Source organism: Doryrhamphus excisus, linkage group LG16 (assembly GCF_037039965.1).
Source record: "Doryrhamphus excisus strain RoL-2023G ecotype Guam linkage group LG16, RoL_Dexc_Guam_v1.1, whole genome shotgun sequence".
Taxonomy (NCBI): domain Eukaryota; kingdom Metazoa; phylum Chordata; class Actinopteri; order Syngnathiformes; family Syngnathidae; genus Doryrhamphus; species Doryrhamphus excisus.
In genome coordinates, this window is record NC_136372.1 from 7,998,554 (window position 1) to 8,014,286 (window position 15,733).

Sequence of the window (15,733 nt, forward strand, 5' to 3'; positions counted from 1 at the left end):
GCCTTCAAGTTATTTTCTTTAAACTTAAATAGCCAAAAACTTACCACTTCCACACGGATAGGGAGGATAACTATTAACAGTTATTTAACCTTTAACATGAACATTAATCAAACGTAATAATTTTTTCTGGGTACATGATACCATACAGCATCCATATCAAACTTGCGCGAGCCGCACTAACATTAAACTTTCATATCAAGGCGGGGGCCTCAAACTAGTGTCCTGCAGGCCATATTTGGCCCGCGGGCCGCGTGTTTGAGACCCTTGACGTACACTGATGATAACATATAATAGTTTATAATTTAGCTACACGTCGTGTTGAGCCGCGAGATAAGAATTGTTTTTCATGTTGGCTATTACAATAATATCGCTGTTGCTTGGTTAATATACCTGTTAGTTATGTAGGTGGAACACCATTGGTGTTACTTTTTTTTTCTTTATGAGGGCTTTGGGGTCAAAATATGTATTTCCCATGACGTCTGTTGTTTGCTAGCTCATATAAACTTGTTTTCATGATGGGAAAAATCCACCAAAAAGTGCAGTTAAGTAACTTTAAGTAATCAACACAATGAATGTATGATTTTTATTTTATATCATTTACAAACATCTATAAATACTTCAAATAGTCACATTTTAAAAATTAATAGGACATTTTTTGGAGTTTTTTTAATGCACAAAATATCAGCTCTTTTTTAACAATAACTTTTTAACTTAAGATTTTATTTTATTTAATGCAACAATTATGAACAATTACCTTGGTTTGCATTGTTTGGTTGATTTGTTGTTTTGACAATAAATGAATTATTATTTGAATGGGTTTTTATGTACGATTAGCATTTCATTCAGAAAAATAGCTGACGTATTTGAAAATGTGTAAAACTTTACCTTGATTTGTATATGTGTTTTAACTATTTTTTTATGTAGTCTTTAAATGCTTTTGATTTTTTTGAAGGTTAGGCTCTTAAATGTATGTACAAATCCATGTTTGACGCTCAGCTTTAAGTGTTCCTTGATATTATTTTCTTCTTATGTATTTATATTAAACCTGTGTTGTGTCTGTACACCCAGAGTAGCTGACTGCGCCTTTTAAAAAATATATAAAAACTGAATTTTTCTGCAGTTTCTTTAATAAACACATGTAAGAAATCTTTGGGTGGTTGCACATGCGTTTCTGTCAAGGAGGAAACCTTTCCACCAGGAAATATACTTGAAGTAAGAAGAAGAAAACATACTCTCAGGGGACTTCACACACCGCTGGTCACAGCTCTTGAGAAGAGGAGGTAATATATGCAAGAAGCATGCTAAATCTTTCATGAGACCTTTATCATTGGAGTGATGCAGCCCGGCTTGTATTTACTCACTGTCACTTTCCAATCCCGGGAATCTCCACATGCTCCAGCCCCGTATACTGGTTCCAATATGGGAATCAGCACGCTTGGTCATTTACAGGTGAAGATAGCATGCATGAAAAGGTTTTCAAGCACATATGGAAGTTGTACATCAACATAATTCAAACCTTTGGAAAAAAAACCCAATCCTAATTATCTGCATTGCACAACCGCAGGAGGCTTCATGCTGTCACATTTGTAGGTGTTCCGCTTGTGGGAAAGGTCAGGAAAATGTTGGTAAGATTGCTTTCTTGTGTAATTGGTTTATGGAGGAAAAACAGCACCGGTACATAATTCATAAAAAAAATGCTAAAGCTACACTGGCATATTGAAGTTTGATAAAACTGTTCTTTAAAGCAAGTCCCTTTATTAATAATTAGCTTAGATAAATAGGCAAAACTAAAGAAATAATGAAGTCGATATCTTATAAATGGATGAAACCCACATCGACTGTGCCTTCAGTCCACAATTGAAGAGCTTGCAACCAAAAGGCGCTAAATCCAATTTTCACTAAGTTGCATGTTTTTCATGAGTTTAATAGACCTCTGTCATGTGTATCCAAATCACATATTTTGGTCTTGAAATCATTTTAAAAAATATGAAAAAAAGTGATATGAAATTTATGCTTTCAACCAAAAGGCGCTATTTCCATTTCAGATTTCAACCAAAAGGAGCTAAATCCCTTTCTTTATTCTTTATTCTGATTGGCCCAAGTTTCCCATCTATTGATAATCTGACCAATCAGAGAGAAGAATACAATTGGCACTGTACATACAGAAAGCCAGTATCAGTGTGCATCCTGTTTTGCTTGTGTACATTTTGATCGAATACAAAGTCGCAAAAATACTGCAATTTATACAATCCTAGTGCAGTTTTACCATGAATGAGCTAGCTCAGGGGTCGGCAACCTTTACTATGAAAAGAGCCATTTTACCCAATGCCCACTGAAGAAAAATAGCCTGGAGCCGCAAAACATATAGTATGTTTAAAACAACATTGGAGGGAATTTGGGGGTATCAAAGTAGTTCAGATAAGAAAAGACGAGTTGGAGTACTCTTGCTAGTTTTGGAGATAAACTTACATAAATGTATGTGTAAACTACTGTAAACGTAAAAACAAGTTCCCATGCCGCTGTTTTTAAATTATCTCGAATTTATTTTTTAGATTTGTAGGTAAGTATTACTTGTTTTTCTTCATGTACTGAACTGGATAGCAGTCAGAACTCACTCAGGATGCATTCATGGTCTCAGACAAAGTTGGATTTTTTAAAACTCATTACAAAAGACGTGCATTTTCCCCACTTGGGTGTTAAAAATATTCAAGCATCGCAAAGGGAGCCACAATAAAGAGGCTGAAGAGCCACATGCGGCTCTGGAGCCGCAGGTTGCTGACCCCTGAGCTAGCTGATACAACAAATAACCCAAGGAAAAGACAGAAGAATGAAGGAGAATGGAAGAAAAACAAGGCTAAAAGGAGATCAAATAGCGGTGAAGGTGAGTTGAAATTTTGTGTTTGATTCAGTCCCATATGTGCCATTTGGTGTTAGGGAATTGATGTGCGTGTGGCTCTTCACAATGTAAAGAGTTTGTAATGAGATGATTTTTGTCACTGTCACCTTCATGGTGCAGTCAAATATGAGCACTGCTTTTAATAAAATGTTTATTATTGTCTGCAAATTGTTATTTTTCATGTGTCGCTCTACTGCAGCCTACAGGTTGAATGCACCTGCAATGTATGACATGTCTTGTACCATTGTCTTGTATAATTGGGTATGTTGAGTTGTGTTAAAGCTGATCATCATGGAATGTGGATGATGTTAATGTGTGCTATAATGTCTTAACATTTTATCAGTAACAGTGTACTAGTGGTAGGTTATAACATTTTGTTTCTGTAATGTGTGAAGGTGAACGAGTGCATGTGTGTGTGTGGGTGGGGGGGGTGTATTGTATGTTGAGAATGGCTTCTGTGTTGTAATTATTTTATTAGCATAGCACATTAAAGCACCTTACATTGTTTTACAACAATGCCATTGAAGAAGTTAAAGGTGACTTCAAATTTATTTCAGCCAAAAGGCGCTAAATCCATCATTTCAGCCAAAAGGCGCTAAATCCGAATAAAAAACTAATTACAAAAATATATAAAATACATGGTGTGTGCAGGATTTTTATAGCATGCATTTTTATGACCTATATTGATAGCTCTTTCATTTGCAATATAGACTTGATGACCAAATAGATTGATATGTGCGTAATTAAAAATCATTGATTTTCTCAAAATCAGTCAAAATGGATTTAGCGCCTTTTGGTTGCAAGCTCTGCAATTGTCAAAACACTGAACAATGGTGAAGGAAAAAATGATTGCACCGTACCAACAGTAAAATATGGTGGTGGTAGTGTGATGGTCTGAGGCTGTTATGCTGCCTCGGGACCTGGAAGACTTGCTGTGATAAATGGAACCATGAATTCTGCTGTCTACCAAAAAATCCTGAAGCAGAATATCCGTCTGAAAGCTGAAACCAACTTAGGTTCTGCAGCAGGACAATGATCTAAAACACAAGTCCAAAAAGCAAGTTCACCTCTGAATGGCTAATCCTATTGAGATGCAATGGCATGACTAGCAATGAGTGAGATAATCATTATAAATGAATATGAAACAAGAACATTTTGTCATTATCCGTATTCATGTTTAAAGAAAATGCTCATTATGTATTCACTCTTCACAGTTGGCAGTACACAGGTGAAATGAATCGCATTGACTGGCTACAACATCTGCGCAGTAGCGACATCAAACACGTGGTCAAATATTACACTCCTCTAAATATGCTGCAATATGAACATTGCAATCTTAAACTTGATTTAAAAGGAATGGATTTAACAAGAGTGCTGTATACGGCTCATATACAATGCCATTGTTTTGTTTTACTTTTTTCGTCTGCTCTCTTTGGCTGGTGAGATAAAGTCACTTGGAAAGTGTGTTTTTTGAGAAAAATCCAGTGAACAAAGCAGATTATTTCTATGTTTGACATCATTGCATGTGTGCAACAATCACCAACTTTACACAGACCATTCATTCATTCATTTTCTACCACTTATCCTCATGAGGGGTGCTGGAGCCTATCCCAGCTGTACACTCTGGACTGGTCGCCAACCAATCACAGGGCAAATGTCGACAAACAACCATTCACACTCACATTCATACCTATGGACAATTTGGAGTCGGCAATTAAGCTAGTGTAGTGGTAGGTTACCGGGACATAATTCACCCCGGAACGATCGATAGGGGAGGGGTTGCCACCCGGAGGGGTGGGCGCAAGGAACGGGGGTTTTCTGCTTCCTGTTGTGGTTGAGAGACGGGGCTTTCATGTCTTTCATGTCTTTACATAGCAAAGAGTGCAAGTTAATGTTTGCAAGAAAAATAAAGTTTTCTCCCAAATTCGACACTCTGCCTCAGACTCCAGTTCTTCGGCGTTTCACTAGCATGTTTTTGGAATGTGGGAGGAAACAGGAGTACCCGGAGAAAACCCACGCATGCACAGGGAGAACATGCAAACTCCACACAGAGATGGCAGAGGGTGGAATCGAACTCGGGTCTCCTTGCTGTGTGGCCTACACGCTACCCACTCGTCCACCATGCATAATAAATATAGCAATGTCTCATCAATTCATGTCAGTTCCAGACTTAAAATAATGAACACATGTAAGCCCCGCACGTTTCCGTTTAAAACACACCCACTTCCGGTTTATGCCCCGCCCACTCCGGGTCAAGATACAGATACAGATAGTGGTGTACTCATTCATCCTTTGGCATGACCTTAAAAAAGTGCTTCATGCTGGGAAAGCCTCCAGTGTGGCTGGATGACAACAATTCAGCAAAGATGAGTGGGCCAAAATGATTCCACGGTGATGTAAGTGACTGATTGCATGTGATCGTAAACGCTTGATTGCAGTTGTTGGTAGCCCAAACTGTTTTTTCACACAGAACCAGGTAGGTTATAATAAAAAAAAATCATTTAAACTAAATCAGTTGTGTTGTCATTGAGTAATATTTCCATTTGTTATATATGAAACATGTAAGTGTCACAAAGGAAGCAGGCAAACACTTTTTCACACCACTCTATGACCTGCAATAAGACTCCAACATGTCGAGTAGCAAGACATTTGCTGCTTTGTGTCGGCTCCGTGTCACATGATTGATAGGAGAACATCAACAAGTCATGAGTCCTTTGCTGACCTCTGACTGATGCTGCCATACCTGCTACTACTACTACTGTTACTCCTGTCCAAACAGAGACCAAGTGGACATGCATTTTCCATCCATCTCAACCCTCCTGAGAGTATGTGTGCTACAGCTAAAAGGTTGGGAAAAAATTATGAGGTTCTTGCTAGCTTTGTAGAAATCAGTGAGAAATGAGGATTTTGCTTAATATCCTTAATATTGTGGAACTTTTGCTACATTGATGTTCCTCATTGGTGACTCTTAGTCAGATAAGAAAAAATACCTAATAAAAACACAGCTTAAATGACATTTTTTCTGTTATTATGTCTATTATATTGTATTATATTGTATATTGTATAGTATTATATTGTATATTGTAATATCCGTTTTAATCCGTTTAAATCGTTTTTTAATGTCTTAACTTTTTATACCTGACTGCTGCTCCCGCCTCGCTTTTAGCCTTGTTTTAGCTCTGAATGAATGTATGGATATTGTATTTTAATGCATTGTTTACTCTACTCTATTTTTATTTCTTTTTTCTCTACTGTAAAGCGTCTTTGAGTACTCTGAAAAGCACTATACAAATAAAATGTATTTTTGTTATTAATATAACTGTAAATATGATTATAGGGGTGTTATTTCATTCCTGGAGGGCTCTAATAATGTTAAAAACTGTATTTAGAAGGTAAACATTCGCTATGCTTTAACTATGCAAATACCCCAAGGTTGGGCTTGGAACCAATTCATTAAACGGGAAATCTTGTTATTAAATATGTCTTAATCCCATTTATTTGTTCTTTTAACCTGAAAAAACGCTACGTTTATATGTATATACATACGTACATGCAGCCTTCTGGTGAGCTTGGGTATATCATTCTCCATCTCAGCAGTCAAATTAATAAATTCATTCAGCAGGGCATAAAAATATCTTTAAAAGGGACATATTATGCTAATTTTCGTCCCTTTGTACTGAGTTGTGGACTCCTATAGAGCAGCTTCACACGATAACCCATACGGAAACCTTTCCAGATCTTCCAGAATCTGCACCCAGGTTTCCAAAACAGTCATTTCCAAATGAGAGACAACATTTGCTGTAATACTGGTCAACTGGTCTTAAATTTTGACCAGGAGTGTATGTCTACAGGATTAACAAATTGTAATGTAACTTCTAAAAATGTTAAATTATTGCCATGTTAGTTAGTGAATCATCATTCATTCATTTATTCATTTTCTACCACTTATCCTCACGAGGGTCATGGGGGTGCTGGAGCCTATCCCAGCTGTCTTCGAGCAAGAGGCGGGGTACACCCTAGACTGGTGGCCAGCCAATCACAGGGCACATATAGACAAACAACCATTCACACTCACATTCATACCTATGGACAATTTGGAGTCGCCAATTAACCTAGCATGTTTTTGGAATGTGGGAGGAAGCCGGAGTATCCGGAGAAAACCCACGCATGCACGGGGAGAACATGCAAACTCCACACAGAGATGTCTTTAAAAAAAGAAAATAAAACCCATTTCCTCTATTTGAGCTGTTAACTGACCTACATTATTCAAACAGCATCAAAAGCTAGCAAAAAGCACAACGGTGCATTCACGTTGCTGTCACAGACATCAAGACTAGTCAAAATGTTAAATGCTTTTGTTGTAAATTATTAATCCAAGTCTGTCTGCACAATCAATAGGGAAGGGGAGGAGGCGGTAGAGAAAAGGTCAGGAAATAATTGCCCAAAAAACAAACACACAAACACAACACAGGAAACAATTGTTCAAAGAATGATGGGCATGGAGGCGTTATTTTTGCTCCACTCTTGTGGAAAATAGATTTTAGCTGCACCATTATGTTTTTTTTCTTGATATTACATAACAACAAAACCCAGCAGACAAGAAGGGAAATAATGAATAGAGTTGACACAGCATACATGGTCATAAAGGCAACTACTGGGGAGAAGTTGGTTGGAGAAAACATGGGGATTCAAGTCAACAATAATGATTCATATCGTCACTGTATTTTTTTGATATTAATCATTTTTGGTAACACCATTTTTTACTTATTTTGCCAAAATTCAATTATTTTCCCAATGTTTCTCTTGGCTTATTACTCTCCCTATTAAATTGTGTTGAAATTATGCAAACTTATTTTATTGATTTACATGAATATTTATTTAAATGTTTTTTTTTTAATGATTCAATCATTTTTTAATTCAATTATAACCATTTCTTACTTACCCTGTCTTGTCTTTGTGTTTTTATTGGGCTGTAAACACATACGTGGCGCAGGGTAGTCCACGCAGTGGTAATTTGGTCCTGCGCACCATTGGGCGCACCCAATTTGGTAGACTGGGTTGAGCTGAGATGGTCGTTGCGGCGCACCAGAGGAGGTGTCCCCATTTTCAGCTTGCCACAGTGACAGTTTTGTGATAAAACAGGGCGCCAAAAGTGCACTGAAAGCTCGCCAGGTCCGACCTGGTCTATTCTTGGCGCAGGCGAAGCGCATTGGTAAATTGTCTGACGGGCGCACAATGCACACATGTCACCAAAACCTCATAGGCAAGTTTTTCACAGTGTAAATGAAAGCAATGAGAAGCATTCATTTGATTGGTTAAGATTACACCCACCTCACAGCTAGGAGACCAGGGTTCAATTCCACCCTCGGCCATCTCTGTGTGGAGTTTGCACGTTCTCCCTGTGCATGCGTGGGTTTTCCCGGGTACTCCGGTTTCCTCCCACATTCCAAAAACATGCTAGGTTAATTGGTGACTCCAAATTGTCCATAGGTATGAATGTGAGTGTGAATGGTTGTTTGTCTATAGTATGTGCCCTGTGATTGGCTGGCGACCAGTCCAGGGTGTACCCCGCCTCTCGCCCAAAGACAGCTGGGATAGGCTCCAGCACCTCCCGCGACCCTTGTGAGGAAAAAGGGGTAGAAAATGAATGAATGAATGAAGATTACACACGGCTGTGGTAAACCGTCTCTCTCGTCTTCTCTCCTCCCTCTTTGCCAATTTGTGCTGGTGGGAGGGACGGAGGAATGGGTGCGCGACTCTGCGCCGGACTGCGCTGCTCACAAAAATTACAAAGTGTGCTGGCCACATCTCGTTTTGCATGGTGCAGGAGCCTGGGCCTGGTCTACGGAATTAGTGTATATACTGTATTATATGTAGTATATATATACATATTTGTATATACTGTATATATACAGTATGTGTGTGTGTGTGTGTGTGTGTGTGTCTGTATATATATAAATAAAGCTAATGATAATTGCCCTTTTGAATGACGCTTACTGAATATTTTCTCACTCGTTGGCTGTCTAAAAGCACTCATCTCCATCACGCAGTCCTGTGAGTCATTCATGGGCAACATGTGGGAGGAAAAAGAACATAAATAGAGCCAAAGTTTTCTCAATCTTCATTAAAAAAAAATACATCTCGACACAGCTTGAGCTTCCTCTTTTTAAAAAATAAATCTGATCTTCTTTCGTCGCCATGGTGACCATGAGGGAGCAAGACTGTGCAGTAAAGGAAAGAACGAGGGGTTGGTGAAAAGGTCATGCTAGCTGGGTGACTCCTGGCGTACGTTTCTCCACAGAGGACATGCACACTGTCTGAGTTGTGGGTTTCACATTGGATTTGTTGTGCTGTTGTTTCAATGTTTCTCAAACTGTGTATGAAGTACTTGGAGTGAAACTAGCCATCTATCTATTTTCTATACCGCTTTTCTCATTCGGGTCACAGGGGTATTCTGGAGGCGGGGTCCACCCTGGACTGGTGGCCAGCCAATCACATGGCACATATAAACAAACAACCATTCACACTCACATTCATACCTATGGACAGTTTGGAGTCGCCAATTAACCTAGCATGTTTTTGGAATGTGGGAGGAAACCGGAGTACCCGGAGAAAACCCACGCATGCACGGGGAGAACATGCAAACTCCACACAGAGATGGCCGAGGGTGGAATTGAACCCTGGTCTCCTAGCTGGGAGGTCTGCGCGCTAAACACTAGACTGCCGTGCCGCCCCCCGAGAAGTCAATGTAATTAAAAAAACCTACTTGTTACCAGGCAGAATTATAATTATGTTTTAAGCCAGTCAAAGAAATGCCCACTTGTTGCTAGGTAGAGGTTATGGAGGGCCACTATTGGTGGTTCTGAGGCCATTGAAAAAATTACCACATGTTGTTGGGCAGAATTCATTCATTCGTTTTCTACCGCTTATCACGGGAGGGCTGGAGCCTATCCCAACTGTCTTCGGGTCAGAGGCGGGGTACACCCTGGACTGGTCGCCAACCAATCACAGGGCACATATAGACAAACAACCATTCACACTCACATTCATACCTATGGACAATTTGGAGTCACCAATTAACCTAGCATGTTTTTGGAATGTGGAAGGAAACCGGAGTACCTGGAGAAAACCCACGCATGCACAGGGAGAACATGCAAACTCCACAGAGATGGCCGAGGGTGGAATTTAACCCTGGTCTCCTAGCTGTGAGGTGGGTGTAATCTTAACCAATCAAATGAATGCTTCTCATTGCTTTCATTTACACTATGAAAAACTTGCCTATGAGGTTTTGGTGACATGTGTGCATTGTGCGCCCGTCAGACAATTTACCTATGCGCTTCGCCTGCGCCAAGAATAGACCAGGTCGGACCTGGTCTATTCTGGCCTGCCTCTAGTTTACATCAAAGTGGGTGTGGCTTTCTTTTTGGGCGAGTATGACTATACTCGCCACATGAGGCCCGTCATGCGTCTTAATCCGGCCCACCGGGCATTTCTAAACACCCATATATTCCCAGCACAAGGCATGCTGGGTAGCTCTTTGTTGCAGCTGAACTACCCAGCAGAAATAGAAATAACATTCTAAAGATACGTGTTATGTTTAGCGCTTCGCTCTTTTAAATTTATGTGATGCGTTAACTTGCTGTGGATGTGTTGTGTTTTTGTTTTGTTGCTCCGTGAGGAAGTATATCATTCTGCTTGATGCCGCCTATATATAAGACGGCTCCTCTGCAAATATTTTTTAACCCAATGTGGCCAGCATGTCAAGAAAGTTTGCCCACCCCTGCCATAAAGTCTGCCTAGCAACAAGTAGCAGTATAAACATATGATATGAGGCAGAATTTAACACATGCACATGACACACATGCAAGAATACATACTGTTGAGAAAGGGGTGTCCAAACTTTTTCCAGGGAGGGTCGCATATGGCGAAATTTATTATTTTTGTGTTACTAATATTGTGATCATTTTTGTGAAAATGACTTTTTTTCACAGCATTATGACATATACTTTTTTCATTAATTCATTCATTCATTTTCTACCGCTTTTTCTCACGAGTGTCGCGAGGATGCTGGAGCCTATCCCAGCTGTCTTTGGGCGAGAGGGGGGGTACACCCTGGACTGGTTGCCAGCCAATCACAGGGCACATATAGACAAACAACCATTCACACTCACATTCATACCTATGGACAATTTGGAGTCGCCAATTAACCTAGCATGTTTTTGGAATGTGGGAGGAAACCGGAGTACCCGGAGAAAACCCACGCATGCACTTTTTTCATAATGTTACACATTTTTTTGTTGTGATATTGTGACTTTTTTTGTTAGTTTTCTTGTTTAATTGAATTTTTAAAATTTGTCAAGGGCCAATAATGGCTCCTGGGACACACTTTGGACACCCCTGAGGTAAGGGATATGGGGGGTAGTGGTAAAAGAGCGTCTATTATTCATCTGACATGTGTTTTCATGTGATTTCAGATGTGGAACACCCAATCAAACTGATTCTAGACCCAATATCAAACACACACAAACCTGCAGCAATGCTGAACGTTGGCCCACAATGTTCCTGTGAATGATTTGGGAATCCAAGCCCACTGAGACATTAGAAGTTTGCTTGTGAACAAGCTAGAAAAGAACAAACTGGCAACACAGACCACACCAGCGTCACCACCACCCACTTGGCGACACAACTGCACACATGCAAATGTAATTTCAGAGCTAATCTGAATTGCAAAAAATGAGGGGAGTCAGTGGATGTCCAAATTAATCATAATGACGAAAATGAAGAGCCACAATGAGCACTAAATGAAGCCATTGTACCTCTAACACTTTCTCACCCTGCTCTGCTCTCATCATTTCCAGTCTCGCTATAGTGTTAACTTCATTAATATTAGGCAAAGGAATACATTCATCTGTACATACAACAAAAAGTTGATTGTGTGCACTGGCAATGTCCCGTGGACAATCTTTAACTGAACTGATGTGGCGAAAGGGTAGGATTTAATAAGCTCTGCTTCTTCCTGCTCCTTTTCAGACATGTGTAGCATTGAAGTGTGTATTGTGTATATGTGATCTACATTAATGTAACATTGTATGCACGTTTGAAATAAATTACATCAAACAACAAACCTTGTTACACCTGTGGTGTTCCCATGGTGACAACCATGGATGAGAAAACATCCCCTCACACACACACACACACACACACACTCACACACACACACGGACCACACGTTTCAGACTTATCAATTCTGTTTCCCACGCCTATGTGCCAAGCTTCCCATGCGAGCCATCGTCCTGATGAAACAATGTATCATACCTTCACAAAGACTAGTTAGGCTTTATAAACACGTCACTGTGCTTTGGTGCCTACACTTCCAAGACCAATCAAAGTATCATATCTTCACACAGACCACAAAAATGTAGGATGATCTATGCCTTGCACTCCCTATACTCTGAGCACAATGAGTAGGCGACTGACCAGGTGGTTATCTGTCATAGAGATAGAGGAGGACGTCTCGGAAGGGAAAGACAACACCCGATTTTGATCCAGACTTTGAGGAACACCGACCTTTCAAAAGATGGAGAGGAAGCAAGAACTGAAGAAGAGGCACCTGAGACATTCCAGTCCAAGAGTGAAGACTTACTGTGGTCTTCATCCCCCCAGGACATAGGAGGTAGAGTCAAGAGTGAAAAACATCATAAAAAATTGCATCAGGTGCCAACACAGTATGCAACATCTTGTGTGGATGACATCAAGTACAGATTCAAACCCATTTTACCGGAATTCATTGAGGGAATTATGCCGGACATGAAAAACCTGTATGAGGGAGGTGTGTGGTTTCGGGTTAGAATTAGGCCTGATAGGCCTCCAAGCAGGATTACTGTGGGATACAGAATCTGGCTGATAACAGTTGATAAAAGAAGCACATACACAAGCCCATCAAACAAAATAAAAGATTAGTCGATGACAACTCAAATGAACAATTTTTTTTAACCTTTTATTATGAAGGGAGAAAAAAAATCCAAGCCTACATTGCCCGGTATGAAAACATATCATAGCTGTTAATACATAATGTAATTGAGTTTAATTGAGATATAAGTCTGCACGGTGAGCGAGTTAGCGTGCAGGCCTCACAGCTAGGAGACCCGAGTTCGATTCCACCCTCGGCCATGTCTGTGTGTAGTTTGCATGTTCTCCCCGTGCATGCATGGGTTTTCTCCGGGTACTCCGGTTTCCCCTCACATTCCAAAAACATGCTAGGTTAATTGGCGACTCCAAATTGTCCATAGGTATGAATGTGAGTGTGAATGGTTGTTTGTCTATATGTGCCCTGTGATTGGCTGGCGACCAGGCCAGGGTGTACCCCGCCTCTCGCCCGAAGACAGCTGGGATAGGCTCCAGCGACCCTTGTGAGGATAAGTGGCAAAAAATGAATGAATGAATGAATTGAGATTTATCAGTCTGGAAAAGGTTAAAAAGTCATTTCTAAAGCTTTTGGACTCCATTAAGGGAGAAACTAGAGGGACCCCGGCCAACCACAGTGAGAGCCATTATCCACAAATGCCAAAAACATGGAACAGTGGGAAACTTTTCCAGGAGTGGCTGACGACAACTCATCCAAGAGGTCTCAAAAGACCCCACAACAACATCCAAAGAACTGCATGTCTTTCTTGCCTCAGTTAAGGTCAGTTAATGACTCCACTATAAGAAAGACACTGGGCATAAACGGCCAAGATTTCCAAGAGAAAACCACTGCTGAACAAAAAGAACATCTCAATTTTTCCAGGAAGACTTCCTTTGGGAGAATACTCGAGACAAAAGTTGAACTTTTTAACACCAACAGTAAAATGTGGTGGTGGTAGTGTGATGGTCTGGGTCTCTTTAACTGTAACAGATTAAATCTATTTCAATTTTTTCAAGGTTGTACTGTAGAATGCATTTGCAGGATATTCCCAACAGTTTTTGAAGAAAAGCAAGAAAGACAAATGAAGATTGCTTAAATATGGTTTCTTTTCAACCACCGTGCAAATATTCATATAAATATACCATATCAGTTGTTAATTGAACATAATTGTGCTCACGTTACTTCAAGTAAGCATTCACTCACAATCTTTTATTTTGTCTCTTGGGAGATTGCTGAAGTTGCTGAACAATCCAGCAACTTTGTAACATCAGTGATTGGCTCATGTATAGCAACCACTGTCTCCATAGAGACATGGAGGCAGCATTTTTAGGGGGGCGGGGGGGATTAAGATGATCTGCAAGCCTAAAATGTGTTATGGCCACTGTGACGCGCTGTGTCAGACACACACACACACACATGAAATGGAATCAAACACATCGCCATCTTCTTGCTGTGTGACAAACATCACACCCTCACATTTGTGTGACTGAGCAGTTGTCATTTAATCGTCGAGGAGAAATGCAAGCTGAGCCTCAAGATGCAAAAAAAAAAAAAAGCAATAACACTCCAGTGGCAATAAGTTGAGATTGTATTGTACATTATGCAAGAGGCAATCTTGTGGCTAGATTGTGACCTGCTAGGCTGAGAACCCGGGAAATGACCTGCATAAAAAACACATCAGATATATCTCATTCATTTAACTTTTTATATGGTTGGGTACAGGCAAATCTAAGAGAATCGCCATGGTAACAGTACTGATGGAGAAACGTCAATCCCCACTTTAGAAGGTTGCTAATGCAGAGTGATGAAGCGCATGGCAATTTATCAGGTATTTATGGTCACACTTTGGAGTTGCAGACGCTTTGCCACCTCCTGCACAGGTACTGTGTGTGTTTTTATCACCACGTCATCATCTCCTTGTTATTGAATTAAGTCTTAACTTCTCTGTGTGTGTTTGGAACTTTTTACCCACTAGAGATAAAGTCAGGGTTATTAAAGGCCAAAGGCAGGCTGACTTTACATTTCTCACACAGTTCAATGTACTGTAACAAAACAACAACTGTAACCATGCCACAACATCCCAATGGGATTCAGGTCAGGACTTTGACTAGGCCACTCTAAAACCATTCAGAGGTGGACTTGTTGGTGTGTTTTGGATCATTGTCCTGCTGCAGAACCCTAGCTGGTTTCACTTTGAAGTCACAAACAAATGGCCGGATATTTTCCTACAGGACTAGACGGGAGACATAGACGGGAGAATTCAAGGTTCCATTTATCACAGCAAGTCTTCCAGGTCCTGAAGCAGCAAAACGGCCCCAGACCATCACACTACCACCACCATATTTTACTGGTGGTATGATGTTCATTTTCCGAAAAACGGTGTTTCTGTTATGATAGATGGATGGATGGATGGATGGATGGATGGATTTCAAAGATGTAAAACTTTTGTTTGTACACAAAATTACACCAATTTCTCTCAAATATGTATATGTCTGAATCTTAGACAACATGATCCTTGTGTACTTTAGGCTTGCCACAATAAAAGGCCACTCCCGAATGTACAGTTTTATCAGACAACACAATGCTACAGGCATGATAGATGGATGGATGGAGAGAGAGAGAGGGATCGATGGGTGGATGGATGGATGGATAGATGGATAGATGGATAGATGGATAGATGGATAGATGGATAGATGGATAGATGGACAGATGGACAGATGGACAGATGGACAGATGGACAGATGGACAGATGGACAGATGGACAGATAGATTAGATAGACGGATAGACAGATAGACAGATAGACAGATAGATAGATAGATAGATAGATAGATAGATAGATAGATAGATAGATAGATAGATAGATAGATAGATAGATAGATAGATAGATAGATAGATAGATAGATAGATAGATAGATAGATAGATAGATAGATA